The 16,119-nt window shown below is 38.8% G+C and overlaps 1 protein-coding gene across 2 annotated transcripts in view; it reads left to right on the top strand.

Annotated features, from left to right (window-relative positions):
- LOC140200362 (slit homolog 3 protein-like) overlaps nt 1-16,119 on the top strand; it is a 669,401-nt gene that overhangs the window by 527,556 nt on the left and 125,726 nt on the right. The gene's annotated exons all lie outside the window — the stretch shown is intronic.

Here is a 16,119-nt window from a genome sequence, read left to right as displayed (position 1 = left end):
ATGCAGGGGTCCCAGAAGTAACCCGGTAAATATCACAAAAAATTCAAGCAGAAACCAAATTGCTTTTAGGAATGGGTTTTTCAATAAAAGTATTTATCATGACAAATTTATCATAACCATTTCACCTGGCAAAGTAATTACTAAGCTATTGTCCCTGAATTTGTGAGAATCTTCTACAAAACAATGAAATCCTTTATATTAAAACAGGAAACTCTGGAAATACTCAACAGCTCAGTCAGTGACAGTGTTTCTGGCCAAAGGCGGTTTTTGAAGCTTTTTTAGTTCAAAAATAACATCCACAGTTAGGATCTGTCTGCATAAAGAGTTCAACCAACAAAGCAATACGTCACTGGAGTATTCTCCGCACCCCATTTTGTTTTCTGCAGGCAAATAAATGAGTGACTGCCTTTCAAAGGGAGCCTTCCACACCTTAATATTATAAACCACTTTGCAACCAATTAAGTATAATTGAATTGTGGTTACTGTTGTGCTGTTGACAAAGGCAGCTGAGGAAACCTTGAGTTCAGGCGTAAATTATACTTCAGTTTTGCTTTGAAGTTCAATCTAAATCAAAGGCAGCAGCTGGCACAATAGGAGTTTACTCAATTATGTACTAATGACAACTAAAAGGTTCAACTGCACAGCAACTGCCTGACAGATTGTCCTCATGTGATGTATATCTATGCATAGAGTAATTGCCTGCTCCCTTGCTGGGAAAGCTACTAAGATTCAGCTAGCTATACCTTCCAAGTGTAAACTAGTAATATTAATACATCAGTCAGGATATGTTTTTTCCACCAAACATGGAGAAACAGATAACTCTGATAAGCGCAAACACTAGGAAATCTGCAGATGCTGGAATTTCAAGCAACACACATAAAAGTTGCTGGTGAACGCAGCAGGCCAGGCAGTATCTCTAGGAAGAGGTACAGTCGACGTTTCGGGCCGAGACCCTTCGTCAGGACTAACTGACATTCACGACGAAGGGTTTCGGCCTGAAGTGTCAACCGTACCTCTTCCTAGAGATACTGCCTGGCCTGCTGCATTCACCAGCAACTTTTATGTGTAGTTCTGATAACATTTTTAACAATTCTATAGAGAGAAATACGGCGCAGATGCAAAGCACTTGGCTCAATAAGTTCTGTGTCGACCCATTTTCCCGCATGCAGCCTACATCTCTCTAAGCCCCGCACTTCCCTGTACCTATCCAATTATACTATTGTACCTGCCTCAACAACTTCCAATGAGAGTTCATTCCACCCTCTTTGTGAAAAGTTTGCCCCTCAGATCCTTTTAGAATTTTTTCTCTTCTCACCATAGATCTATGACCCTAGTTTTGGACTCCCCTACCCTGGGTAAAGTCTGTTACCATCAACCTCATCTCACTCTCTGATAATTTTCAACACCTCTATAAAGTAGATCCTCAATCTACTAAGTTCCAAGAAATAAAAACATATACTGTCCAACTGCTCTCTATAACCCTGGCTCTCTAGTCCTAGCAACGTCCCCATAAATCTTTTGCGTACTCTTTCCAGTTTAACCATATCTTTCCTATGATGGGGTGCCTAAAACTGTACACAGTACTCCAAGTGCAGCCTAACCAATCACTTATGCAACTACAACATAATGACATCAATGCCATGACTGAAGAATGCTGGCTTGCTGAATGCCTTTTTCACCACCCTGTCCAACTGTGACATACTTTCAATGAACTATGCATTTGTACTCCCAACTCATCTGTTCCATTACACTCCCTGCTGCCCTACGATTCATTATACAAGTCCTCAGTTTGTTTGACTTTCCAAAATGTATCACCTCACAATTAACTTTATTGAAGTTCATTTCTACTCCCTGGCTGACTTCTTTAACTGATAAATGTCCCGTGTAATGTTTGATACTGTTCTTCACTATCAACAACACCTTCTAACTTTGTGCTGTCCACAAACTTTGTGCATTCACATCCAAATTGTTCATATAAATAATGAATAACAAGGATCCCTGTGGCAAAACACTATTTACCAGACTCCATTTTGAGAAACAACTACACTCTGCTTCCTACTTCTGAGCCAATATTTGAATCTTTCTAATTAGCTTTCTATGGGTCCCATGGAATCTAACTTTCGCCATCAGCCTATGTTGTGTGACTTTGTCAGAGTCTTGCTAAAATCCAAACAGACAATAACTACTGCCAAACTCTTAGGTTACCTCTTCACAAAACCCAGAAAGATTTGTGAAGCATGACTTTACATGCACAAAGGCATGCTGACTTCTTCGAATCAGATTCTGTCTATCCAAATGGTAATAGACCCTGTCTCACATAATTTCCTTCAGTAACACGCCTCAACCCCAAAAGTAGTTCCCTGGCTTGTCCCTGTTGCTCCTTTTAAATAATGGAACAACATTATCCACCTTCTAGTCTTCAGGAACTACACCAGTGACCAACATTAAAACAAATATTTCCCTAAGAGCCTCTGTAACTTCTTCTCTAGCTCTCACAGAGTCCGAAACGGCACCCAGTCAGGCCGAGGGGATTTATTCCCCTTTATGCACTGTAGAGTTGCTGATATATCCTCCTTGGTAACATGAAAGCCCTCCAAGACATCACCACTCATCTCTCCTATTGAGCAACCATGATATTTCTCAAAGTTCAAAGTAACAAGGAAGTACAATAGAATCAATGAAAAACTATACAAAGACAGACCAGCAACCAAACGTGCAAAAGAAGGCAAACTGTGCAAATACAAAAAAACTAAATACTGAGAACTTGAGTTGTTGATCTTTGAAACTGAGTCCATACGTTGTTTTCAATGATCGATTCAGTGTTGTGGTGAGTGAAGATGTCCACATTGGTTCAGGAGTTGGATGGTAATCTCTGTTCCTGAACCTCGTGGTATGGGACCTCAGTAAAAACTATGGAAACTGCTTTGTTAAAAATCCCACTCTTTATCTGTGGCTTGAGACATAGGCAACCCTGATGATCTCTAAGGGGACCTACTCTCTCCCAAGCCATCCTTTCACTCTTAAAGAGCCTCGATGTTTTCTTTAACCTCACTTGCCATGTCCATCTCATACCTTCTCTTTGCTCTCCTGATTTTCCACTTAAGAACACTCTTAACCTCTTTTATGGTCTTCAAGATATTCTCTCATAACTGACCATATCCTAAACCTTTTTGATGAATAGAACCTCAGTATCTCAATTGTACCCTGCTGTCTAGATAATGACTCTGAAATTTTCCTGTACACATTCAATACATTACACACAGTACAGGTTTTAACTCTCTGGTGTACCAAAGCCTCCTCATCCTTCCTACGAGGGGTGATTGATAAGTTTGTGGCCTAAGGTAGGAGAAGCCAATTTTAGAAAACCTAGCACATTTATTTTTCCTACATTTACACACTTAGTCCAGCGGTCGTAGAGCATACGGATCCCTTCTTTGTAGAAGTCGGCGTCTTGGACCTTCAGAAAGCGGTCCACAGCAGGGGTGATTGATAAGTTCGTGGCCTAAGGTAGAAGGAGATGAGTTATTAACTTCAAACTTTCTGCATTTTCACTCAAATAGTTGAACTGCATGTGCATGTAACAAGAGCGGTATAACTAATCCATGATCACTAGTTCTAACATGAACACTTGCAGTACATGATTTCTAAATGGGTGTTCTCAAACAATATAGGGTGTTCTTGATGTGACAAGTGCACTATGTCTCTACAAGGACTATTATTGTGGTCCCTCTAACAATGTTATCTGCTATGGATGATGTCAGGAGGGCTTGAGATAGACTCGATACCTGTGACAAATAAAGATAATCGAATCTAGTCTAAATTCTAATGAAAGGTCTCAATCCAAAAGTTTATTCCTCTCCACAGACGCTACCCGACCCACATTCAGTTCACTCACTAATACAACCATATTGTTCAGACAATAATGAGAAATTTCTCTACACACCTGCTCCTCAAGTTCCCGCTGACTGTTGTGAGTTCTATAACACAGCCCTGTTAGAATGACCATTCCTTTCTTGTTTCTAAATACCAGCCAAATAGCCTTGCTGGATGATCCCGCTGGAATATCCTGTGTCAGCACTACTGTTATGACGTGCCTTACCAAAAAGGCAACAACCACTTCTGACTCTGTTGTACCTCTGAAGAAATGAAGGGGATCACATCCCCTCTGATGATATGGTGTTAATTCATCACATTTTAAAAATAATTGCAAATAAGACAGATCTACAGTTTGTTTCCTTTACCGTGCTCATCTCATTACAAAGCAGAAGGCTGTTCTGACATAATCTTCTTGTTTTCTACAATTGTCATTCAGCTGTCAATGAGTTTAGTTTTATAAAAGCCTGGGGTGGATTCCCATAGAAAAAAAAATAAATTTTTGTGAGTTTAATAAAAGCTTTTTTTAAAAAAAAGGTTTCTACTTAACTTCATGAGTCACTGGAGGTCAGGTGAGTCTGTGTATTAAGTGTGTTGTTGGATGGCTGTTTTTTGCATCACTATAATACATCCAGAGAATTTATTTCAGAACAGACAGATAAATTACCTGCAAAGTTCTTTACAAATAATACCGACCGCTCCATGCAGTAGACTTTAACACATATGATCAAATGTTCACGTCTGAAATACAGATCAGTCTGGAAGGCACAATTTGAGCACTATCTTTGTTACATCATTTATCAACAAAGTTTAATCGAAGGAAGCAATATCAAAGCAAGCAGTTTATTCACAGAAATAATATTAAACAAGCCTCCAACAAAATGCAGCAAAGTCAATTCAGACATGGCAGAATTTTGTTTGATAAAAATGGTATGTATTTCTCCAAAGAAGTCCAATAAGGCAGAATAGTAACAGTTTATGTGCGCCAGATCAATGCCAATGACTTATATTTTATTTCTTGATATGGAACGATTGGACAACTGGACATTAGTGTGAATCCTGTGGTTAGACTTCACACTGACTTCTCTGCATTCAAATTTCCAAAGCACAGACTAGATGGATAGATTTCTATTATTTCCAAAACATCCCATTAAGGGTAAAAACATTAATAATGTTTTAAACGGGTTGCATTCCTATCCCAGATATTTGAAATGTAAGATTGTGTTTCAGGGCAAATGTGGTAATGGAAGCTCCTTTCTTTCAGTGAGAGAGAATTGAATTGTAATAAATGTTTTCATGGAAAATAAGAAAGTGTGCCACACTACATTCAGTTTGATAGTGTTTATATTTACCCTCTTGTATTTACTTGATGTCAATATTTTTCATTGCCAATTCAGTTTGCACTGCTCAAAATCAGCCTCTTTATCACAGCACATCCATATAATTCACACTTAGTTTTAATATCTGGATAATGACCAAGTGTAAGAGTGGTGGCTACAGTCACTGGATAAAGTAGCAAGATATATTGAAACTGCACCATTGTAAATTGTGACTTAAGAGTGGACAAAGGAAGCTGAGGAGGAAATAAAAGTCGTGTTGTTCACTTGCATATATCCCCGGTTTACCCTATGTTGTAAGGATTCGTGTCAGTGGGTATATAGCAAATCTACTCCTTTGATGGACAGATTGAAACTCCTCTTGGTAAATTGTTGCAATGCAGATTAAGCTAAATTTTTTTTTCCCACATTAACCATCTAATTCACAAATACTATGACTACACAGAGAAGGCAAATGAAAACCAACGAATCCTCTATTGTCCTGTGTTATACTTTACAGCATGAGTAGCATACTGTGTGCTCAGGACAATAGGTTTTCAGACATACCCTTAAAATCATCTGAACTTGGAAAGCACAGGCTCCTCTTGACATGAAATGCAAAGTTTCACATTGTCGATATAATCAGAAGACTCCATATGTCAAACTTGGCTTGAAAAGCTTATCAGAATCAGAATCAGGTTTATTATCACCAGCATGTGACATGAAATTTGTTAACTTAGCAGCAGCGGTTCAATGCAATACATAATCTAGCAGAGAGAGAGAAAAAAAAATAATAAAATAAAACACAATAATAAACAAATAAATCAATTACATATATTGAGTAGATTATTTTTAATGTGCAAAAACAGAAATTATATTTAAAAAAGTGAGGTAGTGTCCAAAGCTTCAATACCTATTTAGGAATCGGATGGCAGAGGGGAAGAAGCTGTTCATGAATCACTGAGTGTGCCTTCAGGCTTCTGTATCTCCTACCTGATGGTAACAGTGAGAAAAGGGTGTTGTTGCTTGTATTAAATTATAATTCTAACATATCAGCTAGAGAAGGAAAAAAAATGTCTCAAATAAGGAAATAATTACTTGGAATATTTTGAGAGAAGATAAAACATAGGGCTGCTGATGCTAATAAGACCAAGGTGAAAGAGAGAGCATGTGGTATGCAGATAAATATTGGTCTTAGTATCAGATGGAAGTTTGTCCATTCCATAGCGTGCTGTTCTGGAGCTGAATTGACATTAGTTGCAGGCACATCACCTAATGAGTCCAGATGAAGGGTTTCAACCCAAAGTGTCAACTACCCATTTCCTTCCATAGATGCTACCTGACCCAACTGAATTTCTCCAGTATCTTTGTTTGTTGCTCCAGACTCCAGCTTCTGTAGTCTCTTGCATCACCATTCAGTGATCTTGTTCTTAATGAAAATTGCCTCCATTCCTAAAATCATTCATTCATAGTAGACATTGTTTAGCTGCATCTGACATCCTTTCAGCCCCTGTCGTAGGACATTTCTTCATGTGTGAGCCTAAGTGGTTAGGATTTCCAGGTTGCTCAACAGATCCCTTGTTTGTCCTCCCTTTGCATTTATGCACAGTATTGTCCCACGTCTTGCTGTGTTGATTGCGAGCAGATATCAGGGAGCACTTTTCACACTCCCTTGCTCTGACACACCTAAGTATTCCCAAAAGGCAATGAATGGAGATCCTCGGTGTTCGGTATCACATCACCAGTGAATATGCTTCCTGAGCTAATATAAAGAGAACACTGGTGATGTTTAAATCATTCCATAGATCTGTCCTCCCAACTCTGGAATAGCTTACAATTTTAGAACACTTCCCTGTGCATTCATTACTTCTGATTCCCAAATGTCAAGTGCTTACTGCACCTTCAGCCAACTAGGTAATGCATTATCTTTACATGTCCTTGCCCCCCTGCTCTTCCTCCTCCTAAGTCATGTTTACAATTGGAGACTTGTGGTTAGCCAGGTTGATTGCTTCCTTTCAGTAGGATCCATTTTTGCCATGCACTGAAGGTGTAGTGACTGCATAGGCATGTATTTGTGATTGCTCATTCAACTGGAAAATCAACCATCATAAAACTAAACGTTGAAGAGGAACCATCTGTCATGGAGCTTTTTAACTACTCAATGTGGCTGATATAATATCTTACCTTACTTATCATGTTTCTAAACAATGGAGAAGGACCTATTTTGATCCATCAATGGTGCACAGAACAATCCCATTTTCCATTATTTTTCCATGTATGCTATCATTCCTATATTCCCCCAAAAATTCTCCCTGATTCTGCCACTCACCTACACACAAAAGGCTACTTAGGATGGCCACTTTATTCATTCATCTTTGGGATGTGGAAGAAAAGCAGAGGGAGATGACATGGTCATGAGGGAACATGCAAACACCACCCAGACAGCAGTGCCTGTAGTCAGAATTGGAACACAACTTGCTAGGGCTATGAGACAGCAGTTCTACTAGCAGAACCATTGTGCATCCCTCGTTGTTGCAGTGGTTATTTAAAAAAAAGGAATAATATTAACAAATAACACGCGGATAGATAGACCACACCATTAAATGATACCGTAAGGCGCGGGTCACAAAAGTTATGATTTTCCTCACTTATTGACAGTTAGTTGGAGTAGCTTGTCAAATTTATGACACCCCTTTTTAGGAAGGATCTCAGAAATTTTGGGAGATGCAGAGGTAATTTCTCAGAGCAATGCATGGGATATGCGATTTTTGTTATGCGGCAAAGTGTAGATTCTTCCCTTCAAAATGAATTACAAATTTACTGAAACTGAGCCATGTGGCATTTATGTTCAAATACTCAACTATGGCCCAATTTGAGTCTTTTGGGTGCTTCACAGCTGTCCCTTTTATGAAAAAAAATGCATACACAGGATAATGTGCATTCAGTCAGACATCATTTTCCCTGTCACACCCTGGAATGACTAATACTTGGTTGATCATTGTGAGACTTTTCCAGTATTTCCATTCATACAAGACATTTTGGTTGCAAATCACCCACTGAGAGCAGCTGAACTGAAATACAAGTCAAAGATGAAATTTTAATTTAAAGCCTCCTGTTGCGAATCCCAGAATAATTGGAATTCAAGTGGGCCTCTTTGCATGGGATTCGGCACGCCACGGCACATAACATTAAACTTCGAATTGGAGGTCTACTCTTTCTGATAAAGGTTCAGTGCTCTGCAATTGAAGCTCATAAAAGAAAACCAGGGGTTATTTGATTGAGTCTCCAATGATACTTAGGCTCGAGAATAGGAAATTATTTAAAACCCTCCCAGGAGAACCATTTATTGCCTATTACTATGCTACCTTAAATGTGGAATAAAATGTTAACTGTATCTGAATCTAATTTTTTTCTGAAACACTAGCTCACTTTAAAACTAGTTGAATTTAATTTAACCAGTGCTCTCTGCGTAAGTGAGATCCTGCAGCCTTAACTACAGATATTGGTACAAATACAAACAGATGGACAGGGTGGAATGATTTATTCTGAAATTTATTCCAATGGTGATTTGTCACATGATCACCCCAGCTGTTTCATCGAATTAATTTTCAACATTTGCCTAATTAAACTAACCTGCCCCTGACATCACTCCGGAAATCCAAACGTTTCTTCTGACCAGATTGTACTGCGGGTACTCCATCCTTAAAAAGAATCCATTTACAAATGCCAAAAGTGACATTGCAATGCCTCTTTCTTTAATATTGAGTTACCTCAAGGAAATTATTACCTACAACAAAGGAAGTATAAGCTTTAAGAGGCAAAGTATAGTTCATGTCTATTGAATTTTGATTTGTGTAGATTGCACAATGAGCCACCCCTTTCTTTATCCAAAACCTGGTAGTAAAAGGCTGCATTTTATGTGTACTTTATTTCTGTATTGAAATAATTATAAGTAATTAGTGCACTTGATACTCTGACATTCTTTAATAGACAACAATCAGTGTTAACAGGAATGCATTAGACCATTTCACTGCAATAAAAGATGTTTTGTATTCTGGGATGCTGTAGCAGGAAAGAATAAAGCCAGGCGGCCACAGTGAGGGATGTCTTATGTCAGGAAAAGTTATTATAAACACGTATTATACTGGATTGTTACAGTGAGAGATGCATTCTATTGGGGAGTATTATACAAAGAATGTATTACATGGGATCATTACAGTGAGGGGTGTCATGTTCAAAATTCAAAGATCTAAGTAAATTTTATTACCAAAGTATGTCTCTGTATACAACCCTGACATTTATTTTCCTGAGGGCACGTTCAACAAATCTATAGCATTGTAACTATGACAGGATCAGTGAATGATCAGCCAGAGTGCAGAAGACAACAAACTGTGCAAATACAAATATAAATAAATAGCAATAGATAGTGAGAATGTGAAAGAACAAGATAACGAGTCCTGAAGGTGAGGTCATTGGTTAGGGGAGCCTCTCAATGGATGTTCAAGTGAGTGTAGTTGTTTCCTTTTTGTTCAAAAGCCTGATGGTTGAGGGGTAGTAATTGTTCTTGATCCTGGTAGTGTGAGTCCTGAGGCTCTTGTACCTTCTACCTGATGGCAGCAGCGAGAAAAGTGCATGGCCTGGGTGGTGAGGATCTCTGATGATGGATGCTGCTCTCTTACGACTGCATTTCATGTAGACATGCTCGTGTACTGAGAGTAGTAGAGTAAGAATGTCCTGATGAAGGGTCTCGGCCTGAAACGTCGACTGCACCTCTTCCTAGAGATGCTGCCTGGCCTGCTGCGTTCACCAGCAACTTTGATGTGTGTTGCTTGAATTTCCAGCATCTGCAGAATTCCTGCTGTTTGAGAGTAAGAATGTGTTGTGCCAGGTTATTAATGGGATTAATGCATTAAAATCATTATCATAGAACAACACAGAAACAACCACTTTGGCCCACCGAGCCTATGCTGACCATCCTACAAATCTACGATAACCACAGTTGCCTGCATTAATCCCATATTCCTTGATGTCTGACTTGTTCAAGTACATCAAGATGCCTCTTAAACATCATTACTGTTCTGCCTCCATCACCTCCTCTAAAGCCTCATGCCAGATACCAAACTATTCTTCACGTGAAGCATTTGCTCCTCAATACTCCCTTAAACCTCCTTCTCACTGTAAGCCTCTAAATAGCCCACCACAGGAAATATAAGGGGATGTTATAATAAATATATTATACTAAAATGTTTTATAAATGGATATGTAATATCAGGGACTGCTCTGGAATGATTGTATTGTACAGGATTAGTGCAGTGAGGTCTGATAAATCAGGAAGTATTAGAATAAAACTAAAGAAACGAATAGACTGATTCTTTTATTTATGAGTGACCAAGCTTTTTAATTTTTGTGTTGGAATTGCAGCACTTGCAAAATTTTTCTCCAAGCGTTTGATTGAAGATGAATTGCCACAGTGATGGGCATACTGTATACAGTACTAACAGGCAGTGTAATAGGAAGGTTTGAATGTTCAAGAGTGTTATTTTGAAAGTCTGTGACATCAGGGTATGATAAAGTGGAAGCATATTGTGCATAGCGTTCTAGAGAGATTGGTGTAACTGAGTTGTACACAGTCGTCAGGTACCCTTCTGCCATGTGTGAATTTGCTGTGGACATTATGACTGTTTTCATTTTTCCACACATTTAAGAGTTGAAAGTACTATTTATTTTCCAAAGGGGATCAGTTTAGTGACAGCAAAATGTAAAATTAGTTACCAGTATCTCTGACAAAGGGTCTCGGCCTGAAACGTCGACTGCACCTCTTCCTAGAGATGCTGCCTGGCCTGCTGCGTTCACCAGCAACTTTGATGTGTGTTGCTTGAATTTCCAGCATCTGCAGAATTCCTGTTGTTTACCAGTATCTCCTTGTGGGTCTCAAGATTGGTTATCGTTAGTAACACTTGCTTGATGTGCTTAAGACAACGTTATGTTATGATATTATATATAACATAAGTTGTGTGCCATAGTTTAGGATGACAATCTGATCAGGCCTCACTGATTCTTGAGAATTTGGATAAAACAGGTTTTAATTTTCAAAAGAAAAAATTTTAAATGTTAAGAAATCTAAACTTATGTTTATATTTATATAATTATGGAACTTATTATAGAACTATGTTCTATGTTTACAGAACAAGGTCCCAGCAATCAAGCAATATTTCGGTGCAACCTCCTGATTTTGTAATTTTTTCATAAAATATGTTTTTCCTGTCATTACTTAGTTTTTGTCAACACAGTCAGACACAATAAAAAGCTAATTATTGCTATTTATTTAGTCTTATATAGATGTAGAGCTTTCAGATCATTGTGCCTACACCATAGGTACACATGTATGCTGTTAAATGTTGAATATTCACTGTTGTTCAATTTTTATACTATTTCACGTGTACTCCTTTAAAAACTCTTACATCATGTAACTTTTATCATTAGCATTAAATATACAAAATAACAATTTTGGACATAAAAACACATTTTAATTTTAGAGAGACAATTACTTTAATAAATCAACTGTTTTGGAGGAACAGATTGTAAGCATATTAATTTAAAACAAAGAAAGTTCCATCTGACGGTGGTGACTGAGACCTGACGGGGTGGCAGTGGCCTAATTACAACAAACAATTCCAACCTTTTCACCACTCAAGTCAATGCTTCCTTGCTTAACAACTTTATTTAACAATTTGGTACAACAAATAACAATTTGTCATGTGCATTTTATCCTTCTGTAAATATTAACAACAACAGTAAACAGCAAAATAAAAACTACAGTCCAACAGCAATGTTGAAGCATAAGCATCAGAAAACACACCAGGAACTAAAGAAAAATTCCATCCGTTTCTGGGCTTGAAAATCTTCGAAAACATTCAGACGATTAATATGTTCCTCCTCTGTGAAGTCCATGATTTCAAACAGGTAGTAGATCTCCCTCGTCCTGCTTGCACAACCCGGTGACGATGGGTCCATTAGTTTGACCAGAATATCTTCAACTGGTACGAAGCGCATATCCTTTCCACCTGGTTTTGGACGGAAGTGTGTGGTGGGCCTATGAGGGTGGAAAAACTCCACTTGAACATCTTGATGATGAGCATCCACAGTGACAGCCTTTGTTAATCACCAATTTTGGTGGTTAGCAGACTGCAAGCCAATCTCCACAATTAATGACATCAGCAGATATACCTGTCGTATTCCCGTCAGGACCACTCTGGGGTTCCTGCTCCATTTCCTCCACCAGCGTTGCCAAAGGCCCTCTGTTTTTTCCCATTGTGGTAGGGTCATTATTTTCCTCAGCCTGTACCTTGGCGTGTGTATTTTCAGCAAACTGAAATGTTGTTGGGCTGAAACACTGGCACATCTGTGGCTCCCTGCAGAAACATGACAATGATCTGCAATGGATGCTGTTTCCATAAGGTATGACCTGGTGGATTTTCCTCATTGCTGGTACAGGTTTCAGTGGTTGAGAAAGGAGTACATCATATGTCTGCATGTCACCTTCAGCGATATGATAGAGCTGAGTACGGCAAAGGCTTCTCCCAACCATTTCATGGAAGATCTTGCCATCCACAATGTCATTCCCCTGTAGTACAAAGCTGTCTGCAGTCCTTTTCACAGTTCCCCCAATGCCATCTGGAGCTCCCTTCCCATGTGAAGTGGCGAAGAATTTCCAGTTTTTCTGTGGAAACCCAGTGTTAAAGTTTATTTTTCAAAGCTTTCATCTCTCTCAAGTATCTTGCTCTTGTTTTCTTTCTTTCCCTTTCCCCTCCTATAGAATGCCTACTGCAAGAGCAGGCTCCTGTATAGTCTGATCCAATGGACTATCTGGGGGAGTTTCTGGGCGTTCTGGGCCCTTTCTCTTACACTCCCTTGACTCTTGCTGTCTACGTTTCCACACCTTTCTTTTACTCCTCTTTTCCCTTTCATTCAAATCACTGATAGTTTTTATCTTGCCATCCTCTACTCCCTTCCTCTATCTTTGCTTTTCCTTTCTCAGATATTCCTCCTTTAGCTCTGGCTCACTATATATTTTCTTTCTCTGCTTTTTTTGGTATTCCCTGTTTCTTTTCCTTCGCTCCTCCACTGATAGCTGCTGCCTAGTCATAACCTCCTAAAATACATAAAAGGAAGGTCAGAATTTAATGGAATTACTATGCAATTTTGCAAAATTACTATGAATTTAATTATGTTTAATTTGGTGAAATTTTATAAAATGATTATGAAATGGTGCAACTAAATTCATTTATGGTTTTAGTCAATGGGGATACATATAGTAAGGAAATATTGTAGGCCTCTGTGTGGAAGGAATAAAGGGGAAATTATGTATATTATAAATAGGTTAATGAAACATTACAGGCCATATTAATATTTATTGTGATCATAAATTATATTCAAGCCACCATTGAGGATGATTTGGATGTTTCTGTCAACACCGTCAAACTATGTGTCACCACCGTCAGACAGGAAACCTGATGGTGGTGACAAAACACACTTTTTTACATGACATGCATGAGTTATATACAGGAGCCACCTTGTTTTCCCTATGTTGCTAGCTGCCTCTGGCCTCTTCTTAAAATGCATAAATTTATGTCATAATTTAAAATAATTCTTTCTATACAAAAGAGACAAGGTTGTGACAGTAGCAACATCAATAAATATGTAAAAATTATTGAAAAAATAGCAAACTTACAGGAGCTTGTTTGACCTTGTTGCATTTAGCAGATGTGGAGGGTGGAAAGGGGGTCCTCATGAATATAGTTGACCATGTGGTTGCCTGACTTTATTGCTTTTTTTTTATATAAATATCTGATGGTGTTGACACAAACTTGGGACACATTTTGAGCAACCACAAAATAAGAGTAAATATTGTTGAAAATTCACTGCTTTTAGTTGTAGAGAGGTTTTTCACTCTACTCTTTCATCTGGCATATATATTATACATTTTAAATGATTTTTTCACACTTTTTTATCAAGTTGAAATGATGATCTCTTGTCTGAGGACAACTAATTTTGTGGGTACTGGGCTTATTATATAAATCATATAATTTATAAAATTAAAAACAAACATGAAAAAATGTTGCATTTGTGCAAACGACTCTCAGATGATCAACCCTGATTATTTTAAATAAAAAAATGTTATTCAATTTCAACAGAATTAACACTTTTCTTAGTGGGACATGCTTTCCCCGAAGTCTCAAGAACCAGTGGCCTGTTATCACTTTGATATATCAGTCAATGACGAGACTGGGAAGGTGAATAGACAGACTGGTCAAAGCTGAAGTTGTTGGTTAGGCTACAATTCCCAAGCTTTCGGACACTTCTCTTCAATAAAATGCCTTGACATATTTTACTACATCAGAGATAGCATATAATCCCAAACATGAGAAAGTCTGCAAATGCTGGAAATCCAAAGTAACACACACAAAATGCTGGAGAAACTCAGCAAGTCAGGCAGCACCTATGAATAAATAGTCATTGTTTCAAGCCAAAACCCGTCTTCAGGACTGAGGAGGAAACAAGAAGATACCAGAATAAAAAGGTGGGGGGTGGGAAAGGAGGCTAGCTGGAAGGTGATATGTGAAGCTGAGAGTGTGGGAAAAGTCAAGGGCTGGAGAAGAAGGAATCTGATAGGAGAGGAGAGTGGACAATAGGAGAAAGGGAAAGAGGAGGGGACCAGGGGGGTGTAATAGGCAGGTGTGAAGAAGAAAAAGTTCAGAGATGGTGAATGAAGGAAGGGGGTGATGTATTTACTCGAAGGAGAAATCAATATTTATGCCATCAGTGAGGAGGGTACCATATGAAAAACAAGATGTTGCTCGCCACCCTTAGGGTGGCCTCATCTTTGCACAAGAGAAGGCCATGCTCCAACATGTTGGAGCAGGAATAGGAATCAGAGTTAAAATGTTTGGCCACTGAGAAGCCCCACTTGTTTTGGATGGTGCGGATGGTATAATGTTGCTGTTATTATGTGCAGCAGATTTTTGAAAGCATCTTTCCATAATGTCTCTGCTTGTTGGAGGTATACACTTGTAGTTATCCATAAAATGATCTTTTTCACCACCATAGCTGTTGCTGACTGGCAGGGGAGCCCCACAGTATGCGGGCGTCGAAGGCTGTTGACTAATTATTTTGCCTGAGCCTTGTAACAGATGCATACGGAAGAAGAAATTCATGTGGCACATGTTTTGACTGAACTTTGCAAATCAAAAGAGCAAGGTTAATTTCCTTATTTGAACTATCCAGGTTTAGAAACTTGTTTGCTCTCAGGCTCCTCTGTGCTTTAAAGTTAAAGTTTATTGATGGGTTTCTCAGCCTTTTCTATCTATTAACTGGTTATGAATTTCATCACTGAGTGAGGTAATCTCTACCTGGATCGTGTCTCAACACTCGAGGCTAATGCCTAGTACTGCTAGATAACAGCTTGTTCTAATTGGATGATTTGACACTACAGCGTTTCTTCATGCATGGATAAATCATTGTCTGCTGCTAGTCAAGCTTCCAGATTGCACTCAGCAGTCTCCTTCATTCTCTTTTGCCTCTCTGCTCTTCTTGGCATTATCTAACCCTGGCTCTGACTCTGAGCGTGGTGTTCTGTTGTGCTTGATCTAACCATGTGTTTCCAGGCTATGAGTAAAACATGGTTTCGTCAAGCACCATGGCACGCCTCGTGTCTTTCTGCAGCATGACAAGCCTCTCCTTCCTCACTCCAACAAGCTGGAGACGTTAATAGTGCTGACAGAGGGGAAGGACAAATTTCAAAGATCTAAATCTTGAATCCAGCCTATTTGCATTGGCGTCATGCAGGTAGATCAAAGACTCTTCAAAGCGTGTCCCATCTTTAATTTATAGCGACAAATATGATAGTTTCATTGCAATGACAACAAGTAGA

The sequence above is a fragment of the Mobula birostris genome, chromosome 7, assembly GCF_030028105.1.
Source record: "Mobula birostris isolate sMobBir1 chromosome 7, sMobBir1.hap1, whole genome shotgun sequence".
Classification (NCBI taxonomy): domain Eukaryota; kingdom Metazoa; phylum Chordata; class Chondrichthyes; order Myliobatiformes; family Myliobatidae; genus Mobula; species Mobula birostris.
Note: the sequence above shows the minus strand (reverse complement) of the source record. Positions and strands in the feature narration are given on the sequence as shown.